At 41.8% G+C, this 5,608-nt stretch overlaps 1 pseudogene; it reads right to left on the bottom strand.

Moving 5' to 3' along the window:
• Positions 1 to 866: 866 nt before the first annotated feature.
• LOC131403805 (methyl-CpG-binding domain protein 3-like 1) lies at positions 867 to 3,841 on the bottom strand (annotated as a pseudogene).
• Positions 3,842 to 5,608: the final 1,767 nt, after the last annotated feature.

Here is a 5,608-nt window from a genome sequence, read left to right as displayed (position 1 = left end):
GCCAATCATTGGGACTGCAGTGGCATGGTGCTCTTTCCAACCATCCAGGAAAGCATTCATGTGCGGGTCCAAGGCTCCCGCCAACCCCTCCCAGAGTTGCACCAAGGCGCATTCCTACTTTTGGGGATGCAGCAGTACTATTGGCTCTCACACTAACATGGGAAGTGCTTGGGTGTGTGCACAGTGCTGCCAGGGAAGGGTTGGGGATAGGAATGAATTCATAGTACATGCAATGACAAGCATAAATGTCAAAATAATTATGCTGAGTGAAAGAAGACAGTAAAAAATGAGTACATAGTATATGATGCCATTTATAAACATTTTAGGAAAATCTATAGGGAGATATACTAGATCACTCATTGCTTGGTTATGGGAATGTGTTTGCAAACGGCAGGGAAAGAGGAATTAAAATGAGCATGAGGAAATTTGGGGAAGATAACGTTCCTTTTCTTGATTGTGGTGATGTTTCAATAAGTTATAATCAAAATGTATCAAATTGTTCACTTTAAGTGTATGCAGTTTTCTGTATGTCGTTAATACCTCAATTAAGCTAGAACATGTAGGGGAAAGAGAGGGAGAGAGAGCCAAACGAAGGAAAAGGGATGAATAGAATGACTGAGTGTGAAAATTAAGTGGACAAAAGGAAGAGGGAGACACAGGAGGCATGAAGTCTCTGGCTTTGGCATCTCCTTCCCCTGGAGTCTCCCATACTGGGCAGCTGACTGGACCATTCTGATGCACTCTCCTCACCTCACAAGTCACTGTCTGCCAGCAGAAGAAGGAGGGCGACTATGAGGTCCAGTGACGATGCCTAGGCTATTACCTGCCTCATGGCGACCTGCGGAAGCTGTGATGACTAGATATGACTAGATCTGAGGTCCCTTTTTCCCATCTGGTCTCCAGAGAAGCTTGACTGGAACAGAACGAAACCACATTGGATGGACACAGGCTCCGAGCCTTTCTAGACTTGACCCCTGACTGGCTCACAGGGGACTAAGCTGAAAGTTTTCACCTTCCTTAAGTCCTGAAAGTGACTGCAACTTCTGTCCTGCGGTGTCACACCACTTCATCCCTCAGGGACACCAGAATTGGTGAAACCAGCACAGACATTGCTGTCATGTAAAATGAATCCCCACTTCAGTGGAAGGTATCCCTTCTTAGGAAAATTTGGAACATTCCTCCCCTTCACTCTGTGCAGCCATCACACCCCTCTCAGTTCCTCCATATTCCTCCCCCACTGAAGGCCTGGCAGTCTCAGGTTCCCCTTTTCTGCTTCATTCTCTGAAGCTCAGATTCACCAGGACTTCCAGATCAATCTTCCTCAATGGCTCCTCTCCCCACTCATGGGTCCTCCATGACGGGAAACAGGCTAAGATGGGAGAAGTGGGTGAGACATGACTCTGCAGTCACCTTGGGCCTTTTGAGCTGAAATGACTAGGTGTCTGGGAAGCCTGAATCCCAGAGAAACACCAAGGCTCTAGGAAGAGTGTATCTGCTCTGGATGTAAAAGTGAATAAAACTCGGGGGGAGAAATCTGAGGGAAAAGAAAGAGTCTTTTTTCATCTTTCTCTGTACAGAGTCCAACTAGCCTCACAGGACAGACTCCCCAACAAACAGCCCAGAGCATCGCAGGCATGAGGCAGGCTGCGCTGTTCTGCAGTGGGTCTCTGGGAACAGATTACATTATCTGTACAAACTGTGCAGACGACCACCGCTGAAGATACCCAAAGGCTGAGAATTAAAGTCACAGTCGTGGCACTCTCTCAGACTTTTTGTGTGTGAGCTTCACATTCTCAATGTGAAGTAGTGATTCTCTGAGAATGCACACTATGAATATTCTAATGATTAATAATATTAATATATTATTGTTATACATCGCCTACATTATACATTATATACTGTACATTATAATTATAAATTAATGTATAATTATTATACATTAATATATTATTATATATTAACTATTATAATATCATTACAATGACTGATAATAGTTATCACTATTGACTAATTTCTTCTAAGCAACATGACTGGAAAGCTTTGCATGAATTATCTCAGTTACAGTCACAATTTTAGAGATTTATTCCCATTTTAAGCTAAAGATGTGGAGGCTGAGAAATATTAAATAACTTGACAAAGAAGGAAAAAAATTACTTCAAAGCTAAATTAAACACCTATTCAAACTATGTGTCAAAGAAAGAAAGACGTTTTCTGACTTACAAACAGACTCAAAGTTGACCTCCCACAGGCCTGCAGTGAAAGAACCGGTAAAGAATGTACATCAGGAAGAAGAAATGTGAACCCAGGAAAACATAACAGGAGTCATGAGGAAAGGAAAAAACCGTCTGTCTAATTTAGTATTAGTTTTAAAACAAGACATTAAAAGAACATTTGAACCAAAATTCCAGATGATTACCACATGGAAGAATAGAGGAGAGAAGATTTAGCTAAAAGATAACTCATTTTTTAGGGAAGATATAAATACTAAGATACTCTATTATTGTTTAACACATTGCTCTCAGAAACTGATAAGTCTGTGGGACAAACGTAAGTAATGATAAAGACGATTTGAAGAGTGCAACATACTCGATCAGGCAAATAGAAATATCCCAACACACTGGTTTATTGTGAGACTTGTGATGCTGAAAACAGTCGTTCTCCTGACAGCATCATACCACAATGGCATATCAATTTTCATGAATCAAATTTCCAACACATATAAATCTAAAAAAAGGGACAATCCAGTGTTTCATTATATGCAACTGTGATTCAACATGCAACAAAACCAGAAAAAGAGACCCAGAAGTAGGTGTTTTTTTTGAGAAGACAGATATAACAGCTCTTTAGTGATATATTATGTTGGAATCTATTGCAATATTACACAAAAAGGACAATCCATTTGGACTAGGTATGTTTTCTCTGTGACTGTGAGGGCAAAACTCTAAGGAATCCCCTGATTGTGATAACTCTTTGTCTTAAAATACAAATAGATAACACTCAGGAAAGGGAAATGAGAGAACAAAATGAGAAAGAAAGATCTCTTTTCTCTCCTCACCTGAAACCCAATCGCTCACCTCCGAAAGATCACTGTCTGTATCTTCTCTGTCATGCAAAGGAATCAAAGAAAAGAAAATTATTGGTATATATTAAAGTTTCAAGAGCTCAAAGCAAGAAGACATCGGGACCCTTGCAGAGGCATTAATGTAGTGTGAACTCCATGACATCTGCGCCGTCTTCTGTTTTCTTCATCGTGTTTGTCGGGATGTCCTTCTTGGCCCCTCACTCTCCCTGCCTCGCTAGCGAGTGTGTCTGCATCAGTGCTACCGCCAGTCTGTGTCTTGCCATCTTCACTTTCCCTTCCTGTTTCCTGATATCTTCCTCAGTCACCAGAAGACGTTTGCAAAGGAGCTGTGGGATGTACAGACCAGGTCCTGGGATCATCTCTGCCGATCTGAAGACCAGGCAGGGGTGGGCATGGGACTGGAGTTCAGAACACCTGTGAGTTCACCTGGCAGGGATACACCTGTGCTACTAGGTGCAAGGTTGGGCAGGGCTTTGGCAAGGTCCAAAGCACTTAACAGTTCTCCTGTACTCTGCAGGCCTGGAGACCTTGCAGTCTCTTCTGCCAGCAGAGTTGTTGGGGCTGCTCCAAGGTTTCCTCCCATGGATGGCATCTGACCTCATTGCCAGGATAGGATGTGATTCTTGTAACTGGCCTCATGAATATGTAACTGTACATCCTCAAAGGTATGGAGATGCTCAAACCAGGCTTTGGTTTAGATTACTTTCCACAATCATTTCACTTCCTCTGTGATGATTGGACCATCATACTTCTTTTCCTCTTACCCTATAAAAATAAATTGTGAAAGTGGATCAGAGTTGTAAATGAAGCCTGCCTTCCCAGGACAATGATGTTAAATGCCTTGTACTTCTACTCTCTCTCTCTCCCTGTGGGAATTAATCTGACCTGTGTCCTGGGACATCATCAAAGAGATTTGGGTCAAGAAAAGAAACCAAGAGTTCAAAACTCAGGACTACGGCAGGTCATTTCTTCCCCCCATGTTGTTAGACACTTATGTGTATGACTTTATTCTATTTTTGTCCTTGTCACTCTCAACAACAAAATCCTTGGAGCTCCCTGTCAGGACACACGGTCCCCAGTCTTTTTCTAAATCCCAAATCATACAATTCTTCTATACTATATGACTATTCATTTGATTAACCCATTGATAAGTTGGTGTTCATAGCTCTCTTAGAGCTTAAATCAGTAGTGAAATTATCATCCACCCCACTCCTAGTGACTCTTATTTGACAACTGTGAACATTAAATCTCAGTGCAGAGAAGGTATGTCTGAAAAAACTCAACTTACAAATGGAGATTGTACTGTAAGTGGGAAGTACACACTGGATTTATGAAACTCAGGAAAAAAATGTAAACTCTCTCATTATTAAGTTTTGTATAGACAGCACCCACATTGATAATATCTTGATTATAGTGGGTTAAAATATACTATTAAAATTAGTTTCACCTGTTTGTTTTCATTTTTTAAAATGTGGCTACTAAAAAATATTTAAATTCCATAATATATAGTGCTTAATGTTACGATTGGACAGTGCTGGTGAAGCCATCAGTGAAAAGAAAGTCCAGAGAAAGTGATTAGGAAAAATTTTTCCCTAGAAAAGGAGTCTACAGTGGCCCACACTGCCATATGCAGCAAAAAGTCTCATATACACACACACACACGCACACACACACACTGACATAATGAAGCAAACCTCTTCCTAGAGTCCCACCACTTCTCACATGGTATGAGGTTGCACTCTTACTTAGTCCTAACTGGACTTATCTCAAGAAAGAAGACAGAAGTCTAGGTAAATTACCAATTAGGAAGATCTAAAACCAGAGACTAAAGCTCAAGATAAGTGGTGAATTTCCTGTCGTGGCTTCTGTTATTAATTCAAGATGTTAGGGAGACTTTTCCAAGGAGGGTTGTTTTAAAACTCACTTTTTCTTTACTATGTAAAAATAGACAGGGTATGTAAAGAATAATTACTCTAGCCAATCAATGAAAAGGAGATGATACAACACGAATACCCTTATTATAAGTCACTACTGGATTAGAGAGTCAGGGAACAGCTGACATTGGGTTAATTTGGCCTTAATTAGGCTGATTCTGATTTCATGACCGTCATATTGATTGTACTTTGCTAGAAGCTATGAAACTTCCCAGCCCCCCTACTATTTAACCACCAAGGCCCACCAACCAGACCAGTCCTTGCTGACACATCCCCTGCCTCCATCCATTCTGACAAGACCTGGAGGATTTTGCCCAAATCCCACTCTGTCCCTGCGCTCTTCTCCCTGCCCCAGGGCCAGGGAATCATTTTCTCCAAGGCTCAGGCTCTGCGTGTACCCAGCTCTGGGGATGGCACTTCTCCCTTCAGTGAAGAAAGGGATCAGAGTGCAGACCCTGTGAACTGCAGCAATTGGACAAAGACTGGGGTTTGCTGACAGAAAAGAACCTTTAGTGGGCACGGTTGCCAGGGTCCAAGAAACCGCAGTCATTCCTCCAGGAACTGTGATGCAGGTCAGAGCAGGAATGTCTGT

Source organism: Diceros bicornis, unplaced genomic scaffold (genome assembly GCF_020826845.1).
Source record: "Diceros bicornis minor isolate mBicDic1 unplaced genomic scaffold, mDicBic1.mat.cur scaffold_90_ctg1, whole genome shotgun sequence".
NCBI lineage: Eukaryota > Metazoa > Chordata > Mammalia > Perissodactyla > Rhinocerotidae > Diceros > Diceros bicornis.
The sequence above is the reverse complement of the archived record's forward strand: the minus strand, read 5'-3'. Positions and strand labels throughout refer to the sequence as shown.